Source organism: Aedes albopictus, chromosome 2, assembly GCF_035046485.1.
Source record: "Aedes albopictus strain Foshan chromosome 2, AalbF5, whole genome shotgun sequence".
NCBI classification, from domain to species: domain Eukaryota; kingdom Metazoa; phylum Arthropoda; class Insecta; order Diptera; family Culicidae; genus Aedes; species Aedes albopictus.
In genome coordinates, this window is record NC_085137.1 from 36661907 (window position 1) to 36683556 (window position 21650).

A 21650-nucleotide genomic window follows, 5' to 3' on the forward strand; every position below is an offset into this window, starting at 1 on the left:
ATAAACATCTTCAAACTTAATAAGCCATAAGGCTTTATCATCGCCATCATCCACCATGTCGCGGTGTCGCAGCAACTTGCGCTTCAGCGAAGGCTCTCGGTCACCGGTCAGTGATTTTTGTATTTTTTCGTATCTTTACCGTTTTCCTCCAACTTGGTCACACCATCGCCATCGCTCTGATTTTGCGGCTCAGGTCCCGTCCAATGCTGTTGCTGCTAATGATTGCTTTTTAATTCGTCGCCCAACGCGCGCACCGCCTCAGTTTAGTAACAGATTTGAGCCAAGCTAGTCGGAGCGACTAAGTCGGTTTCTTGTTTTTATTTTTTTTTTCTTGCGAATCTAATCGATTGGAGTTATCAGTCGAGGACTTTTCTCGGTAGCTTGTTCAGCGGAGTTATTGACGATCAGCCAGAACCTCGAGATCCGAGTCGACGACGTCACACCGTCAGTATATGGTGCACTTCCAATTCCATATGTGTTTCCGTGTGTGAGCAGTCTGAGGTCAATTGAGCGAGAGAAACCGGCGGCGGGAGCGAAAAACTCGCCGCGCGTGCAGTCAATCTGTTTATTCTTGAAGGCAACTCAAGCAACCCCTTCTGCATCCCGTCGCAGCAGCGCCAGCGTGTAGTGAGCAGCAGTAGAAAAGCGCGAGCAAAACTACCCCCTTGGCATCGGGTGAGAGAACACCCCCCGGAGTGTGTATGTGAGAGAGAACCCCAGAGCGGGTGCACCTGAACTGCTGGGAGCTTTTATAAAGTGCGATGTTGTTTTTATCCGTACGTTAATTTATTGAGCTTCTTCCAGCGGGTCGTGTCGCGGATCTTGCGAAAAGCCCCCGCGAAAAATTCCTTCGCACACAGCACCGTTCTATACCGCGCGTTTCGTCCGAGAAGAGGTTGAAGAAAACCCCCTGAAGAGAGTGTTCTAAGAGCGCGAGTCGCACCAATACGGCTGCTGCAGCGTCCGAATCCTGTTTTCTGCTTTTTTTGGACGAAGATCTACACAAACCAGATTCGCACCGATTGATATTCAGAACAGTTCAGTGAGTGTTGGTGTCGGGGTGTTGTGGAAATACGGTCAGAACTCAGCTCCTGCAGCCAGTAGTGATCGGCAGGTTGACCGGATAGGAACCGTCGTCGTTTTTCGCACTTTGCTAGATACATCTTCGTGAACTCATCCCCCCGTTCAGCAAAAGTGGTGATCAGCTGATTTCTAGCGCAGTGCAGGTGTTTTTCGTTTCCTTAACATCCCACCCCCGAACCCCACAGTGATTGCCGGTTGAAGTTGACAGAAGTTGTCGTTGTTGTTGTTCTCACCAGCGGAAGTGCCAAAAAGGATAAACTCGCAGCTGCGCAGTAATAGCCAAACACCATTTGGCCTGGTAGTGTGTGCCACCGCCACCCCACAGAATCGTGAACAAAAGTGCATCGGACCGTGAACCGTGGAGGATTCTGTGTGTCTTCTACGCGTGTAGCCATTGGTGTAAGTTGCTGCGAATGTGCGATTTTGTTTAGTGAATTGATTAGCGGGGCAGAACTGAATTTGGAATTCGCTCAAGAAGCACAAGAAAAAAGACTGAAACTTTGTGAAACCGGTGTGTGGAATCTTCTAGCAGCCCAAGGGTAGTACCAGAAGTGACTGTTTGCGTGCTCTCAATGTGGTAAGTTGGTGCTGTTTCTCTTGGTGATATGTTACATCCGGGTGGACTGACAGTTATGGTTTCGTTACGTGACAGAGGTGGAAAATTCTAAGCAAGTGTAGAAGAAATGCATTGAATGCTGGAACAAGTGAATAAGTACCAGCAGGTAGTAGTTAACTGATGCATCAATAAATCGTGGGATGCAATGCAGCAACAGTCTGGCTATCATGATTGCAGAATCAGTTTGTTGTTCATTCGCTAAAAGTTGTAATAAAAGTGTGGTGATGCAAACTGTTCTATTTATACACAATAGCTTGCAATAACTAAACCAGTATTGGTATGATATTCACTGCATGTGTTCTTTGTTTACTTTCGGAGTTATTTTCATAGTTTTGAACAGAATTTTTCAATATTTTTTCGAACACCAATTACAGTGGGGACCCGTTTTTGTCAGCTTTTTGACCCGATTTGTCAGCCTTTTTTGAAGTAGAAAAATAAATGTGTTTATCAATCAGGATTTCATTGGCTCTGCTATGGACGAATGCCGTTTGAGCCTTTATTTTAAGTTATATTACGTTTGTAAATGTTTTTCGAAAAGAAAATGAGGTTTTATGCCTTTTTGAGAACGATTTCATTAGAAAAAAGAAATCACTCAAAGGGGCTTTTCCCTCTTTCTAAATTTTGGTTAAAAATAAAAACTAACTAACTAACAATCAGGATTTCAATTTTATAGTAAATATTAATGTAGTTGATATCTTTAGATGTCATAGAAAAATTACGCAATAAACAAAACTCGTGTAACTTTTGCAAACAAACACATTTATGTCATTTTAGCACCCAACCCTGGCTAATGTTTTAAACCAATATTGCTTTAAATTGCTAAAAGATTTCAGCTCTCTATTTTCTTGGCGTATTGTTCCAACTGGGACACAGCCTGCTCCTCAGCTTAGTTTTTATGAGAACTTTTACAGTTTTTGACTGAGATCAATGATTTTTTTTACATATGTATATCGGTAGTCATGAAGATATTTTATACATGGTATACATATTTTATTATGGTATTCATGAAGATATTTTATACACAAGGTAGTTAAGGAAATGTCGATTATGAAACGGATTCTAAGGAATCAAACTCGCCACCCTCAGCATGGTTTTGCTGATTGCACGTGGGCTTGATGTGGCTATATGGGCTTAACTCTTTGGAGCCAGAGTGTTTTTCTAGTGTGTGGCTGCAACCTCGCTGGTTTCGAACACGTTTTATATGATCCGTTTCAACGCCGGGATCATATACATGCTGTCCCTCGGCTCCAAAGGCTTAAAGACTATTCTTCTTCATTTCCTCTGGAACAGAACAAACAATAAACGTTGCCTGTTGTTGTGTTTACAAGTCAACCAATTTACTTCTTCTTTACGATACTTGCTTGTTAAGATTGCTCCAGATATTTATTATTAGATTTGTGTTGTAGAATTCCTGCTTGGATAGCTTCAAAAATTGCTGTCGGGATTCTTCCAGCGATTTATCCATTAGAAACCCATAAGGAATTAGAGTTGGGATTCCCCCAGAAATTCTTGGTGCGATTCCTTCAAGAATTTTTGCTTGATTTCTTATAAGTATTTTGCTGGTGTTTCTCCAAGAATTCCGCCGGAAGTTTTTAAAGGAATTCTTTCAGGGATTTTATAACGATTCATTCAGATGTTTGCCAGGCATTCCTCCTGTGATTTTTTCAGAAGCTTTTCTTGAGATTCATGCAGGAACTCCTGCTAGGATTTTTCTAATTTTTTTGCTGGTATTCCTGCAGGACTTTTTCCAGTTTCCACATGAACTCCTACAGCGATGTATCCAGGGGTTTCTTCAAGGATTTCTCTAATAATTCCTCCTACAATTGCTACGTGGATATATCCAGCGATTTTTCTAGCGAGTCATTCAAGACATCTCGCTGGGATTTCTCCATACATATCTTTCTTATTCATATTCTTCCTATGATAAGGTACACCGGGGCAAGTTGAAATGGGTGGGGCAAGATGAAACAGTCGAACATGAAAAATAACCAAATTCTATTAAAAACTATTTCAAAACTTTGTGTTTCATCTTGCCCTACCCGTTTCAACTTGCCCCGGTGTACCTTAACCCCAGGGATTCCTTCAGGAAATCCTACTGAGAATCCTCCAGAAATTCTTGCTGGTATTCCTGTAGGACTTTATCCAGTAATTTCTACAGGAACGCCTCTAGTGATGTATTCAGAATATTCTGTAGACATTTCCACAATAATTACTATATGAATTACTCCGTGCATTAGTCCATGAATAAATCAACGGAAGACACGAATTTCCCGAATGGAAGAGAACGTACCCTTGGAGCCAGCATACTAATGAATATCTAGCAATTTTCCTAGATATTTTTTTCAAGATTTTTTCTTAGGATTCTTTCAGGGCACGATTAAGACTGGGTATGCTGCGCAATTCAGATCCCATTGTGATCCACTAGCCTCTGCCCAGCAACTCCTATCCCTACCTCCACGCGGTACCGGCCGGAAACTATGAGCAACCTTAGGGAAGATCGGATAACCAACCCCGGTGGGAACTTTGGTCGTAGGCTGACAGGGAACGGGGGGTTGCTTCGGAAAACCTAAGCGTCTGTTCTCCAGGAGGAGTGGCTAACAACAGCGTCTGATGCCCATGTTAGGGGCGGCTGATCAACGTCCGAGTGCCAGGGAAGGACTCTAAGCTCAACTGTGCACTATGGTCCTCCGGAAAGTAGGGGGTTGGTGTAAGGCTCTACGAGCCAGCCGTGAAAAACATTGTAGCGGAAAATCAACAACAGAATAATACGAACCGAGATCAACGGCAACGACCCCAGCGAACAAAAAGGACTTGCGATTGGGAACTCGGTACGTGGAACTGCCGATCTCTCAACTTCATTGGGAGCACCCGCATACTCGCCGATCTACTGAAGGACCGCGCGTTCGGCATCGTAGCGCTGCAGGAGGTGTGTTGGACAGGATCCATGGTGCGAACGTTTAGAGGTGATCATACCATTTACCAGAGCTGCGGCAACACACGCGAGCTGGGAACAGCTATCATAGTGATGGGTGATATGCAGAGGCGCGTGATCGGTTGGTGGCCGATCAACGAAAGAATGTGCAGATTGAGGATCAAGGGCCGATTCTTCAACTTCAGCATAATAAACGTGCACAGCCCACACTCCGGAAGTACTGATGATGACAAGGACGCATTTTACGCGCAGCTCGAACGTGAGTACGATCGCTGCCCAAGCCACGACGTCAAGATCATCATAGGTGATTTGAACGCTCAGGTAGGCCAGGAAGAGGAATTCAGACCGACGATTGGTAAATTCAGCGCCCACCAGCAGACGAACGAAAACGGCCTACGACTCATTGATTTCGCCGCCTTTAAAAATATGGCCATACGTAGCACCTTTTTCCAACACAGCCTCCCTTATCGTTACACCTGGAGATCACCACAGCAGACGGAATCTCAAATCGACCACGTTCTGATTGACGGACGGAACTTCTCCGACATTATCGACGTCAGGACATATCGTGACGCCAACATCGACTCCGACCACTATCTGGTGATGGTCAAACTGCGCCCAAAACTCTCCGTCATCAACAATGTACGGTACCGGCGACCGCCACGGTACAACCTAGAGCGACTGAAGCAACCGGATGTCGCCTCAGCATACGCGCAGAATCTCGAGGCCGCGTTGCCAGACGAGGGCGAGCTCGATGAGGCCCCTCTAGAGGACTGCTGGAGTACAGTGAAAGCAGCCATCAACGACGCAGCCGATTGCACCATCGGGTACGTGGAACGGAATCGACGGAACGAATGGTTCGACGAAGAGTGCAGAACGGTTTTGGAGGAGAAGAATGCAGCGAGGGCGGTAATGCTGCAGCAAGGGACTCGACAGAACGTGGAACGTTATAAACAGAAGCGGAAACAGCAGACCCGCCTCTTTCGGGAGAAAAAGCGCCGCCTGGAAGAAGCGGAGTGTGAAGAAATGGAACTGCTGTGCCGTTCCCAAGAAACACGGAAGTTCTATCAGAAGCTCAACGCATCCCGCAACGGCTTCGTGCCGCGAGCCGAAATCTGCAAGGATAAAGACGGAGGCCTCTTGACGGACGGACATGAGGTGATCGAAAGGTGGAAGCAGCACTTCGATCAGCACCTGAACGGCGTGGAGAACGTAGGCACGGGAGCCCACGGCAACGGAGGAAACGACGACGCCAGTGCAGCGGAGGACGGAAATGAACCAACTCCCACGCTGAGAGAAGTTAAGGATGCCATTCACCAGCTCAAAACCAACAAAGCAGCTGGTAAGGATGGTATCGCAGCTGAACTCATCAAGATGGGACCAGAAAAGTTGGCCACCTGTTTGCATCGGCTGATAGTCAGGATCTGAACCGAACAGCTACCGGAGGAGTGGAAGGAAGGGGTAATCTGCCCCATTCACAAGAAAGGCGACCATTTAGAATGTGAGAACTTCAGGGCGATCACTATTTTGAATGCTGCCTACAAAGTGCTATCCCAGATCATCTTCCGTCGTCTCTCACCTAAAACAAATGAGTTCGTGGGAAGTTATCAAGCCGGCTTCATCGACGGCCGGTCGACAACGGACCAGATCTTTACCGTACGGCAAATCCTCCAGAAATGCCGTGAATACCAGGTTCATCACCTGTTCATTGACTTCAAAGCGGCATACGACAGTATCGACCGCACAGAGCTATAGAGAATCATGGACGAAAACGGCTTTCCTGGGAAGCTGACTAGACTGATTAAAGCAACGATGGACGGTGTGCAAAACTGCGTAAGAGTTTCGGGTGAACTATCCAGTTCATTTGAATCTCGCCGGGGACTGAGACAAGGTGATGGACTCTCCTGCCTACTCTTCAACATCGCTCTGGAAGGTGTGATGCGACGAGCCGGGTTCAACAGCCGAGGAACGATTTTCACAAAATCCGGTCAATTTGTGTGCTTTGCGAACGACATGGACATTATTGCAAGAACATTTGGAACGGTGGCAGAGCTGTACACCCGCCTGAAACGCGAAGCAGCAAAGATCGGACTGGTGGTGAATGCCTCAAAAACAAAGTACATGCTGGTAGGCGGAACCGAAAACGACCGGATCCATCTGGGTAGTAATGTTACGATAGACGGGGATACTTTCGAGGTGGTGGAGGAATTCGTCTACCTCGGATCCTTACTGACGGTTGACAACAACGTGAGTCGTGAAATTCGAAGGCGCATCATCAGCGGAAGTGGGGCCTACTACGGGCTCCAGAAGAAGCTGCGGTCGAAAAAGATTCACCCACGCACCAAATGCACCATGTACAAAACGCTAATAAGACCGGTAATCCTCTACGGGCACGAAACATGGACCATGCTCGAGGAGGACCTGCAAGCACTCGGAGTTTTCGAGCAACGCGTGCTAAGGACGATCTTCGGCGGTGTGCGGAGAAGAATGAACCACGAGCTCGCTGCACTTTACGGCGAACCCAGCATCCAGAAGGTGGCCAAAGCCGGAAGGATACGGTGGGCAGGGCATGTTGCAAGAATGCCGGACAACAACCCTGCAAAGCTGGTATTTGCAACTGATCCGGTTGGCACAAGAAGGCGTGGAGCGCAGAGAGCACGATGGGCGGACCAGGTGGAGCGTGACTTGGCGAGCATTGGGCGCGACCGAGGATGGAGAGCGGCAGCCACGAACCGTGTATTATGGAGAAATATTGTTGATTCAGCTTTATCTTGAATTTGATGTAATACTATAAATAATAATAATTTGTCACCAACCATAGTTTTTGAGATCATGTTGCAATTTCGATATAGCAACAACATTTTTGGCTGGGACGCTTCCTTCTGCTATTTTCCTTTTTACTGGAATAACGATTCAAGTGGAACCCAAGAATTTCAGAGTGTTTCCTGGACGGAACATAAAAATTCGTGCAAAAGTTTTTGTTGGAACACCATTTGTAATTGCAGTCACTAGCATAGACTGCTTTCTCTTTTTTTTTCAGTCATTTTCGTTGACAAACAATAGCAGTGCTGTCATGCTAACATCAAAGCTGGTTTCTCAAGTTTTACAAATTTCAGCGCCCTTTACACTAATTCGTCTTCATTAAAATAACGTGACATGCTAGGCTTTATGCATATTATTTGGATTAGAGTTAGTTCTCTTTTCTGGAATTGTTATACAAAGAATATCCATCCAGGCATTCCTAAAATGAAGTTATTCTACAGAATGTAAAAATTTCTGAAAATTTCTCCAGGAATTCTTCACGGGTTCCATTCAGAAATTTCACTTTCAGATATTACTCAAAGACTTATTCTTTGGCATTAAGTTAAAATTCACAAATACAAAAAAAACTTTAAAAAACTTATTCTTTGGTGTTTCTCCAGATTTTTTTTTTTTCAAAATAATCTATTAGAAGTTGTTTAAGATTCTTTAGAAAAACCCTCCAGAGATCCCTTCAGAAATTCAATAGAAGATTTTGTCAAGAGTTTCGCTTTTGTGTCTGCAATTTCTCCAGATATTCCAGCTCAATGTTTTTGTTTTTGGGAATCAAAAAAAAATCTCTTGGGGTTTATTCGGATTTTTTCCAAGGATGTCCTTTAGAAATCTTTTCAGATTTTTTTTTTTAATGAAAATTTCTCCTGAAACTTCTTTGGACATTTTCCCAGGAACTTTTCCTTGAAATTACTTCCATAGTTCCTTTAAAGGTATTTCAAGGATTTTGTTTGAAATTCCTCCAGATAACTCCAGAAATTACTTCAAATGTTGTTTCAGGCAATTTCATCCAGCAATCCTTCCAGAAGATTTTCAAAAAAATCTCTGAATCTTCAGGAGCTCTTCCAGGGATTCCTTAAGATAATTGTTCAAGGATTCCATCAACAATTTATTCAGTTGTTTTTTGTGCAATGTGTGAATCCGTGAAGTAATATTTCTGGTAGAAATATAGCAGCTTTTTGAAAATGAATGCTCGTTAGAGTTTCTACATGGATATCAGAATGATTTTCAAACGATTTATTATAGGTATTTCCATAGAAATACATGGAAAAATCATTGAAGAAATCCATTAATGAAATTCTTGAAAAATACTTAAGCATTTAAGGAGTTTCTGAATATATTTCTGAAGGAATTCCTAACGACATTTCAGATGAAATCTGTGGATAAGCATATAAAAAAAACCCTGTAGGAATTTCTGAAAAAATCTCCAATCAATATCCATTTAAAATCCCTGGAAGCATTCTTGGAAGAATCCCTGATGGAATCTCTAAATGATTTTTTTGCAGGAGAATTTACTGATGGAGTCACTAAAAATAATAATGCAAAAATCTCTGGAGGAACTCGTGTAGAAAATCCATGAAGAAATTCTTAGAAATATTCCTGTGGGAATTTTCATTACAATCTCTTGGGAAATCCCTGAAAATCCCTTCTTGTTGTTTTTGAATTCTTGTTGAAATCCCACTTACGATTTCGCTGGGATCCAGGAATGCTGCTGAGATTTATTCAGAAAGTTCTGGTATTCCTGATGGGTATTCTAGAAATCTTGGCTGAAAATGTTTGAGAAATCCCTTCAAGAGTTCTTGAAGGAATCCTAGTAGGAATATCTGCTGACACTCAAAGCGAAAATTCTGGAGGAGTTCTTGAAGAAATCTCTGGAGGAATCACAAAAAGAATTTATAAAGGAATCCTTGGAAGAATCACAGCAAGGATATGTAACTCTTAAGCAATCCCAACAAGAATCTTTACAACAATCCCATCAGCTTCCGCAGAGGAATTGTAAGAGATATCAAAGTTTTCCTTCGGAATATCTCCAGGAATGCCTGTTGGGATTCTCTAGAAAGTCCTGCTGGGATTGCAATTTTTCCTGGGATACCTCCAAGGTTGCGACCATTCATTTGCAAAGATTTTCATTCATTTGCTATTATCTCAGTTCAGAAGCATGCTATCGAAAAACAATGTATGGATGAATTTAACCTTGTAGTTTTATCTGAAAGTTTGCCGAATAACATTGGGGTCGCAAACGTATACCAAAGTCGTGAGCGAGCTGTGAAGGCAACTCTCCACGCGGTGAATGTAAATTTCATTCACGCTGTGGAAAGTTGCCTTCACAGCTTGCTCACGACTTTGCAATGCGTGTGCGACCCCAATGTTATTCGGCAAACTTTCAGATAAAACTACAAGGTTAAATTCATCCATACATTGTTTTTCGATAGCATGCTTCTGAACTGAGATAATAGCAAATGAATGTAAATCTTTGCAAATGAATGGTTGCAACCTTGGATACCTCCAGGGGGTCCAATTGAAGTTCCTCCAAGAATTCCTACTGTGATTCGTTCAATTATTTGTCCGAGAATTATACCATAAGTTCCTTTACGGATGCTTTTCCGAAAAATCCCGCAATAATTCCTCTAATTATTTCTCCATGGATACTTCAGGAATCCTTCAGGAATACCTGCTGGGATTCCTGCAGAAATTCTTCGAGGACATATTAAGCGATTTCTCCATGGATCCCTCCAGAAATTTCACCCATGGTCCATTCACAGCTTTTTCCAAGGATTCCTCCTGGACTTTCTTGGGATTTCTGCAAGGAAATTTTCAAGAATAGTATGACATTATAGCTAAACAATTCTTGCTGGGATTCATCCAGCATCTCTTGCTGTTATTTATGGATTTATTTCTACAGTTTGATATTCCAACTGGGAATCATGGGATTATTTTAGGATTTCTCCAAGATTGTTACTGGGATTCCTCTAGACAATTCTGGTTGGCATTATCCATTTTTTTGTATTTCTTATGTAATACATGCAGGCAATCGTCGAGCGATTCCTGGAGGAATCTCCAGAGCAATAATTTGAGATATTTATGCTGAAAATTCTCGAGTACTCTTGGCAAAAAATCCCAAATGAATTCTAGTAAAAGTTCCTGAAGAAACCCCAACTGTAATTGGAGAAACTCCTGGAGGAATCTCTGAATAAATCTCTCAAGGAATTATAGCAGGAATATCTGAACGAACTGCATGTGGACTACCTTGAGTAATCTGAGGAGGAAATCCTGAATGAATTCAAGGAGCTACTTTCGAGAAACCCTCTTGGAATGCCTTCAGAAATGACTGCAAGGGTTTCTTAAGAAATTCTTCTCAGAACACCTCTTGCTAGAATTCCTTGAAGATCTCCAACCAGCCCTTTTCCAAACATTCTTGCGGAGTTATCTCAAGCATTTCCAGATAGTATTTCTGCAGTTATTGTTCTTAGGAGTCCTCCAGAATGCCCTGGAATTTTTTCTGCAAAGAGATGAACTGCCTCTGGCTGAAAATATCTCTAATAAAGACGCCTAAACCTTAAACCTACTTTTAATTGGATGATTATAACCGTGATTTTCTGGAAAAGTCCCAGCAGCATTGACGAAGAAATTTGAAGAGGATTTCCTATGAGAATTCGAAAAGAAATTCCTGGAAGATTCGTGCAAAATCTCTGGCTGAATTTCTGGAGGAATCCATTAAGAAGTATGGATTCCCGGATGAACTCCATTAAGAATAATTGGAGGAACCACAGCAGGAAGTTCTAGAGGTAATTCCAGAAAAAATCTTGAATGAATTCCAAGAACAATTGCTGGAGAAATATTTCGGAAAATCTATGGAGGCACTACATAAGGAAATTCTGGAGGAAACCCAGCAGGCATTCTTTGGGTGCTTCCAAGAGAAATTTGTGGATGAATCTTTAGAAACACATATAAGAAACTTCTGAAGGAATTCCAGTGAGCGTTCCTAGAGGCTTTCGTACAGGAATGCCTGAAGGAACACTTGGGGAAATTCGCAAAGAAATGTCAACAGGAACACTTCAAGGAATCCATTAAGACATTTTTTTTGGAATTCCTTCTCCAATGCCTGGTGCAAATTCTCTAAATATTCTTGCCCTTAAGAGTTCTCCAAGTATTCCTGGAGTATTTCGAAAAACTCCTGAACGAATCTCAAGTGGATTTCCAACAGGAATTACAGGGAAAATTCTAAGAAAAAATTCTGGAAAAAGCCTGGTAGAAATCCATCAGGAAATTTAAAAAAATCTGAAGGTATCGCAGCAGAAATTTTTGCAGGAATCTCAGCTGTAACTTAGCCGTCAGTTATTCCAAGAAGAAATCCCAGGTTCCATCCAGAAGTTTCACCAGAACCCATCCCGTGCTTCCTCCCGCGATTCAAACAAGAATTTCTCCAAGGACTTCATCGGGAAACATTTTTAGGATTTCTTCGTTGAGATTCAGGCTTTGTTCCGTTTGGAGCGTTATCCAAATGTGAAAGAAAAAGCAGGAAAAGTCGTATTTCATCACAAAGAACAACTGTGTGAAACACTCGAAGGCTATAGGTGTACTATTTTTGCTTTACATTCAGTTAAAACAATTTTCGGTGATTGTTGAATGATGCAGTATTATCACGAAAAATGAAACTAATTTCACACGGCTAAATATCAATCATCTCAGCTGTGCAATCGCGTCAAATTAATCAGTCAATTTATACCTAAGCCAATCCCCAACGGAGCAATTTCATCACATTTCCACGCCGTCAGCTTATTCGCCCCAATCGATCATCTATAGCAACTAGCTAGTTTAACCTTGACCGGTTGGAAACTGCTACTAAGCTGATCGCTAAACTACCCGATCTACCGCACGGTCCAGTCTTACTGCAAGATCCAGTGTCAAAGCACCGTCTGTCAAAATAAAAGGGGCCAGACAGAAGAAAGAAAAAATACATCGGCATCGATAGTTCCAAACCCACCACCACCGGTCGCTGTATTATGTAAAATGATCAGAAAAACAAATGATCGAGAGGAGGAAAACCAGTGTGCGTTAAACCCACGATCGGACCGGCGAAACCGAAAACCGAAAAGTGTGTCAGAGTCACAGGTTTCGGACTGCTTAGTAGCTTAGACTACGACAAAAACGCATGTGGATACGACAACGGATTGGTGAGGTTGACAAAGGCGACTTAGTAGGACCGCTTTTTCCGTCTAGAGCTCAGTGGCACAAATGGTTTGACATGACAAGTTGAATGGGGAAAAATCATTTTATCAGCCTTAATATATACGAACACTTCCACAGTTATTCACTGAGAGCCCAAAAAACCTGAAATTCAGATAAGATTACTTAACTAAGCAGTTTATTGGAGGTTGTTCTGTAGCCTTCCAAAAAGGTTCATTTTTTTGAACTACACTTTACGATTCCTCAGAAGTTAGAACATTTAGCTAGTGCAATGACTTTATAGGAAAGTTAAAGATCCGACTATTCCAAGGAGCTACTTTTGTGCGAAGTTCTGACAAGATTAAGCTTTAGTTTCATAAACAGACCAAAAGCTCTGTTTAGAACGTTATCTGAACTTTATGAAGCTTGAAAGTGCATTTTGTTAAGGGGATTACTTCGCAAGTGAACATTTTTGCACTCGTATAATGTGTGACATTACAGCCTGTGTATCCTGAAACGATCCTAAACCGATCAGGAATCGAACTCAGACGTGCTCCAACTATTTTTTTTACTTGCTCAGATCTCGGCTTAGACCATTGTGCATTCCGTCGCGTTCCCAGCAACCCATCCGAACACAATCGATCAGAAATATGTTGTTTCATTCGGGGAATTAAAAATGCACACTTTTTTCTCAGATTTTGCCAACGTTTGACCTCTAACAGAACTACCGCCACCACGGCGTGGAACAGTCACTCAGTCAGCCGATTGCGTGTCGTAGAGTTTTTCGTGTGTTTACCTCTCTAATTCCGCGCCGCGCGTAGCGGACAGACAACAGGTGGAGTGCGTTTCGTCTGGTTGAATCCACATTGCCAGACCCCGAGATAGACCAGGGGCCCAATAATGGAGGCTGGTTCGTACAAAGTAAAACTTCATAGCGAGAGGAGCTGCAGATTGGTAAATATCGAGCAATCTGTCATTTACTGCTCGCTACCGTTGTGCTGTTGGCTGCTGGGTAGACAGCGTGTGTCATTTTTGTCACGCTCAGTCGCACAAAGTGTTGCAAACGTAACGAAACCTTTGAGATATAGTGCGTTGAATGGGTCGGGTCAAAGCTAAACGATAATGACATTGAAGAGAGATTTCGTGTGATTTACACAGCTTGTCTGCTGTGCGGTTTTATGAAGAAATATTTAAAGCCAGGATGCGACTTAATCGTCGACAATCATGGATGGATGTTGGTTATCTTTCAATCTGGGCTAATGTTTCTTTACGCTACAAAGCTGATTAGAAAACCATTATGAATAGGCTTGAATTCTGTGCATACTACCTAATTTGAGTATAAGCTCATTAGAAATACATATTCAACAAAACATGCTTGGCATCACTCAGATTACTTCTTCTATTTCTTAATAATATTTTTCTCACTCCTCACTGATTAACACTACCCACTCTTCACTTTACAATACTCACTCCTGCTTAGTAAGCCCGTTCACGAGGTAGGGGCTTTGGGGGTTAAACCCCTCTCATTGGCGATGTTCCATACGCCCTTTGTCAAAATAAAGAAAAAAAAACATCCTTGTCGCCTTTTCTATGAATGGGTCTGCTGCTTACTTCGCACTAACTCCTTATCCGTCACTCCTTACTTCATTGCACTCCTCAATCTCTACCTTCTACTACTCGTTCCTTTTAGTTCACTTCTTACTTTTTACTACTCACTGATCACTTCTAATTTCTCATTTTTTCGATTTTCACTATGCACTGCTTACTCCTCCTTTCTCACTGCTCATTTATCACTCCTCACTATCTAATCCTCATTTCTAATTCTCACTGGTCACTCTTAACTACTCACTGATATCTCATCCTCACTACTCACCTCTTACTTCTCACTGGTCCTCATTACTCACACTCAGAGTAGATAATTGTCGGATAAAAAAGGTATAAAACTAACGCCAGAGAAGGCACCGAGTTTATTCTTTGTTCCAACATCAATAGATAAGGTGATGATATAATCTCCGTTGCTCTGGGACAAACAGAAGCTTAGGTTGTTGCGTGCTTTTCAACTCGTGAATAATGAATTATTGTGAACAAAATCAAAACTTTTTGATGGTAGCTCTTCAACAGTGATTCAATGTATACCAACTCGAAGGTATCCCAAGTAACAAGGTAAGCTGAACAGTAATAGTATTAGCTGAATATTTATTCGTTAATGGTGCCAGTAGCTGTACATAATGACTACTGGTTATTTGTCTGAAATATGACTTGATCACCTTTTTTAATCAGTAAGGCGTGAATGGCTGAATATCAAGTTGAGTAGAATATTCTCCATCTGTGTAATTAGCTTTTAAACAATCTTTTTCTAGCCTTTAATCAAACAATTTTTGACAGCTGACCCAAGCAAATTTTCGTAGTGCCTACATCAGATCTTCAGCCTCAATATATGTAGGCTTAGTTCAACTAATGATCTTGATTATCCAGAAACAACAAATGTTTCACATTCATTTTCGAGATTGTGTATACAATTAAATAATTGTAGGTGGCGTCGATGCTGTGGTGAGTGACTGTAGATCAGGATGTCACAGTTTAATTCAGAGCGTTCATGATTAACAAAAATTTTAATCATGATTAATCATTGATGATTAAAATTCCAATTTTGATGATATTTGATTATGATTAATGATTAATTTGATTTTTAGGATGATTAAAGATTATGATTAATGATTAAATTTGGTTTTATCTGTGATTATTGATTAAGATTAATGATTGAAAATGGCTCATTCATTAAAAATCACGATTAATCATGTTTAATCAACCACAAAAAACTGGAAATGCTTAAAATATATTTATTGTTAAACATGTTTTTGAAGTTTCAAAAGTAAAAGGTAACTCTGTCCGCGAGATTTAAAAAAAAAGAATCATTAATTATATTACTTAGAACAGCATTTGAACCAATTTAATTTGGATCATATATTTTATATGATGAATAATTTTTGATGATGAATGATTAATGATTAATTAATATTTTTTCTTATGATTATGATAACTGATTAAGATTAATGATTAATGATTAAATAAGATTTTTTTGTGATTATGATTAATGATTTTGATTAATCTTAATCATTTATCATTAATCATTAATCATGATTAAATTTACCCAACAAACAGTTTTGCTGTATAAGAGTGAAAGAGACCATTCTTAAACAAATTTTAGCTTAAGAAACCGTTATATAGCTAGTTCTGTTTCTTGGGTATGATCAATCATTAACGCTCTCATCATTAATCATGATTAAATTTATGATTAATCATTAACGCTCTGGTTTAATTCCCAGTTTTTCGCATGGAATAGTTTATATATTTTAAACCATTTCGTCTTGGAGTTGAAAATTAAAAATGGTGAAAAATAGCGTACGAATGTTTTTTTTATATAAATTTAATGGATTGCTGATGAAGCGCTTACCAAGCCTTGAATCAATCTTTAAAAGAACCTGAAACCAGATTGAGGTTAAAAAATCCAAAATAAGATGTGTGGGAGTCAAGGCTTCACTGTTAATATCTTATAGTACATTTCTCACTCTTCACTGCTAATTCCTCAATATTCACTTCTCATTGCCATTATTCACACTCGTTACTGGTCATTTCTCAGTGCTTACTTGTCAATCCTCACTTTACACTTCTTATACCTCACTGCTCGCTACATTCCACATTGCTTATAACTTCTCAATATTCACTGCTCGCATTTCAAAAGTCCTGCTCACTCGTATAACTCATTCTTACTACTACTCACTGTTTACTTCTCACCAGTCTTTATCACCATCATAACACAAAAAAGCCGCAACATCAACATTGCCCTTCTTCCTCCATCAACGCTACAGCCGACCGTCTCTATGTTGCTAACGAACACATTCGAGACGAACGCATTGATACGGTGGCTGCCGCCGCCACGCTCTTTCTCTGCAAATTTCTTGAGCAGCCGAACGCTTCTTAACAGTCGTTCCGACGCAGAGCTATGTCACTCATTGATGGGTTACTCTCATCTGAAAGGGCCAGGATGAAGGTCAATTTGTTAAGTAGTATTGCATGGCGCAGCAAACACAAACATAGCACGCCCTATGAAAAGAATGCAAGGCGTAGAACAAAAACTCGCTTCGGTGTTTCATCGTGTGGTTCGAGAGCAAGAGACGATCGCTGCTGTTGGATGTGATTGACTCTGCATTGAACGATTGTTGGCTTGAGTGGCTTTTGCGTGAATCGATTATGTTTTGTTGGACTGCGTTTGTCGTTTCAAGTGATGGTTAAAACGAGTGTCGTTCGACATTAACCATCCTGAAACTGCACAACCCTGCTTCTCACTGCCATAGACTCCTTGCAAAGAATAAAAATAGAAAGAATGCCCTCTCTTGCCTTTTTCTATGTAAACGTCAAGCGACAAGACAAGTGGCGCTCTCTAAGCGTATCAAGGTGGAAGCTCTCAGTAACAGTGTTCGTGAGGGGCTTTCCATAAACCACGTGGTTAATGGGGCCGGGGGGGGGTGGTTTCGGCCGATGACCATTTTGTATGGACAAATAAAAAAAATTGTATGGACTACTGACCACGCGGGCGGTGGGGGGGTGGTTTGGAAAGTCCCAAAAAAATGACCACGTGGTTTATGGACAGCCCCTGATTTGTCATAAGAGAAGGTGGTGTGCGTATGTTTAGGTATCCGCATACAATCAATAACGCACACTACCGCATGAAGGTTGAACTTTCATCCGCAGATAGCGCTGCGGTAGTGTTCCCCCGAGCATCAGCGGAGTGGGCATTCTTGATATTCTTATTCTTTGCTCCTTGTTTATGCCAATTTATGCCAAAATTGATAGTGTGCTCTTCCCATTATAACATTCGAGCAGTTACGAACTAATTACACAGCGCAACATTTTTTTGTCTCAAGAGCAAACTTATGTGTCTCCGAAGGATTTTGGGCCGCTGAATCTGAATCCGGGCTCAGATTTGCTCTAACACTTCACAATTTTGAGCTATACCTCAATTTATAGGGCAAATATGCGATTTTGGGCTTTTTTGACTGCAAGCCATTAAGCTTGGAAATATTTTTTTAAGAAGTCAAAAGGTTAATTGGTCAATTGACATCTAAATTAACGACTCATGCAAAATATTTCGTTTTACCTAATCAAATTTGATATATTTAAGCATTTTATGTTAGTATGAAAACTTGCATGCAACTTTTGGAGGATGACTTGTATGGGAAATATCGTACCTACATAAATCGCTTAAAACTAGCAAATTTCATTTGGTAAAACGAAATATTTTGGATGAGTCGTTAATTTAGATGTTAATTGACCAATTAACCTTTTGATTGCTTAAAAAAATATTTCCTTTCTTAATGGCTTGCAATCAAAAATGCCCAAAATCGCATATTTTGACCTATAAATTGAGGTATAGCTCAAAATTGTGACGTGTTAGAGCAAATCTGAGCCCAGATTCGGATTCAGCGGCCCAAAATCCTTCGGAGACACATAAGTTTGCTCTTGAGACAGACAAAAAGTTATTTTTTGTTACGCTGTGTTATAATACATTCAGAATTCTTGTAGGTTCAAATAGTGAAAGAGTTCGGGAATAATAACCATTTTATAGAGCTTCGGAACACTTCGGATTTCCCGCCAAATAGTGGCACTCTCTTTAGACTATAAAAGCCCCTCAGACGCTTTCATTAGGAGCAGTAATTAGTAAAATAGCGTGCAAACTTAACTGTAAATATTTACCTATATTTATTCGGAATTATCATATGCATGAACTACCAGTCTCGTCCCGGAACGCTACGCTAAATCGCTGGGTTGTAAGACCTACCCGATCCGGTTGATTTGTTTATCCAGATCTGAATATCCGGCATGCTGGTAAACTGAACCATGCCCCATATTGTTTTGTTAGACAGCGGTGTCAGGATTTAGGCTTTGTTGACAGTTCTTGACATCGCCGATAAAATTGTAGTTTCCTGTCATTTACCATGACATGTCAATGAATTCTTACCAAGAGGTGAACCAATCTAGGGCTGAAAATCTCTATAACAAATCTCTCCTAAGGTCCCCAAACGAGCTGGAATTGAAGAACGACCTGAACAGCATCCTGAAAGCGGCGATTCTAGGAACCTATAGTATAGTTAGGCGGTTCCTAAATCATCACAACTGACAGTACAACCGAAGCAGACTCATTAGTATATACAGGGTGTTAGGTTCATGAGTGCAAACTTTTTAATGGGTAATAGAGGACCATAAATGGTGAAAAAAAATTGTTCTATACATACTTATGGTCAAATCTCAACCGTTACGTAGTTATTGAACTATCCATGTTTTTGATTATTATTGCCTTAACTGGCTATAACTTTAAAATGGTCAAATTTATCGCAGTGTTTTACCCTTATTTGGAAGATTATTGAATTTTCTATCAAATGGCATCTTCGAATCGATTGGCTTAGTAAAATAACTAAGTTTTCTAGAGCAAAATAGCTAAAAATAGTATGTTTTCAATGGTTTTTGTCAATTATCTTTGATACATGCGTAATAAATTGAAATTCTCTCTCAAATTGTGGCCTCTCTTCCACGCTACAATTCATTTTTTGACACCAAACTTCAAGCTTTTATCGTTTTCTTGCAATTTTGATTTAAATGTGCTGCACAGTGCGCAAAAAAGTGCTCACCATGATATTTGTAATCTGAAGTGCGATGTTCAAATCGAAAATGATAAGAGATAGATAAGAGATAGAAGTTTGATGTTATAGAACGAATTGTAGAGTCGAACAGGGGCCACAACTTTGCCAAAGAAAGAATTTTAATTTATTACGCATGTTTCAATGATAATTGACATAAACCAATAAAAACACACTATTTTCAGCTATTTTGCTGTAGAAAACTTAGTTATTTAACTAAACCAATCGATTCAAAGATGCAATTCAATAGACAATTCAATAATCTTTCGGATAAGGGTCAACAAATTGCGGTAAGTTTGACCATTTTCAAGTTATAGCCAGTTAAGGCAATGAGAGTTAAAAACATGGGAAGTTCGATAACTACGTAACGGTTGAGATTTGACCATATGCGCAAAACACTTTTTTTCACCATTTATGGTCCTCTATCACGCTTTAATAAGTTTGCACTCAGGAACCTAACACCCTGTATACTATTATATATATATACAGAGTGTAAGTTTCATGAGTGCAAACTTTTAAAAGGGTGATAGAGGACGATAAATGGTGAAAAAAAATGTTCTACGCATATGGTTAAATCTCAACCGTTACGTAGTTATTGAACTCCCCATGTTTTTGAATCTTATTGCCTTAACTGGCTATAACTTTAAAATGGTCAAACTTATCGCAGTTTTTTAAGATTATTGCATTTTCTATCAAATGGCATCTTTGAATCGATTGGTTTAGTTAAATGACTAAGTTTTCTCGAGCAAAATAGCTAAAAATAGCGTGTTTTAATTTGTTTATGTCAATTATCTTTGAAACATGCGTAATAAATTAAAATTCTTTCTTTGGCAAAGTCGTGGCCCCTATTACACCCTACAATTCGTTCTTTAACGCCAAACTTCTAACTCTTATCGTTTTCTTGCAATTTTGATTTAAATGTGCGGCACAGTGTGCAAAAAGGTGCTTACCACCATGACGATTTCAAATTTATGAATGCCACGTTTAAATCGAAATTGCAAGAAAACGATAAGAGATAGAAGTTTGATGTCAAAGAACGAATTGTAGAGTGAAACAGGGGCCACAACTTTGCTAAAGGAAGAATTTTAATTTATTACGCATTTTTCAAAGATAATTGACAAACACAAATTAAAACACACAACTTTTAAGTTATTTGCTCTAGAAAACTTAGTTATTTAACTAATAGGTTGAAAGAGCCATTTGATAGAAAATTCAAAAATCTTTCGAATAAGGGTAAAAAACTGCGATAAGTTTGACCATTTTAAAGTAATAGCCAGTTAAGGCATTAAGAGTCAAAACATGGGGAGTTCAATAACTACGTAACGGTTGAGATTTGACCATATGCGTAGAACATGTTTTTTTCACCATTTATGGTCCTCTATCACCCTTTTAAAGGTTTGTACTCAGGAGCCTAACACCCTGTATAAGAAAACCGGCTAATAAGATTCCCAGAGCCTAATCCCCTTTGGCATTCCAATTGTACGGGGTAGGTGAAAATTTCCAGCATTTTTTGCTGAGAAGTGGAGAAGTTTCAAGATACGTAAATGGTGTGCGATTCTTTCAAAATGATTGAAGATTCTATCAACCTTAGATTCTTAGGCAGACAACAATGTGAGTCATGAAATATTTACAGAAGCTTATCATCAATGAAAATCGTATCCAGTACTACTGACGTTAGTGGAATGAATATTAAAAAAAAAATAAATTTGCGCTACCAAATGCGCTACAATAAGATATTAAATGAATGGGAAAAAAGATCTCCACATGAATGAAATTGAAAGTTTTAAGCCTACTTAATGGAAAACGCTTACACCATTGTGTTTGTTAATTGTAATGTTCTACTCATGTAAATTGAATGGAAAAATACACATCTCATCAAAGATCCGACAAAAAAAAAACAATTACCTTGATGATATCGGTGACCCAAGTCGATCTCAATAATCGACGAATATCGTATTGAGCAATCTGATCCACATAAATTACCGGCCATTATACACGGGAAAAGTTCGCGAGATCACAAAATAATCCGCAATCTGGACTCCCATCATGCAATTTCATCCCTGAATGAGAGATTTATATACTCGATACTCACATACCCCACCCGAGGCAACTGATTACTTAGCTACACAGTCAGTGGTGACCTGCCATACGTAACGCGTTACCGGGCCGACGCGAATCGTGCGCTATTCACATTACACTCCACACTGCTTGGAGGCATATTCTAATCAATCCCTCACAGGTTGAATTTAACTTACCTACAATGAAAGTCTCATTAGAGCTTACAATTTGAGCCTAGTCTACCGCGGCACTGGCGCTGCTCCGCGTGCATTCGCTGCTCGATGCAGCC

The 21650-nt window shown here is 40.3% G+C and overlaps 1 protein-coding gene across 1 annotated transcript in view; it reads left to right on the forward strand.

Moving 5' to 3' along the window:
- The first annotated feature begins 260 nt into the window (after nt 1-260).
- LOC109622323 (elongation of very long chain fatty acids protein AAEL008004) overlaps nt 261-21650 on the forward strand; it is a 106457-nt gene continuing 85067 nt past the window's right edge. The window contains exon 1 of the mRNA XM_029876720.2: nt 261-1660. The gene's annotated coding sequence lies outside the window, so the exon portion shown is untranslated. The remainder of the gene's footprint in view (nt 1661-21650) is intronic.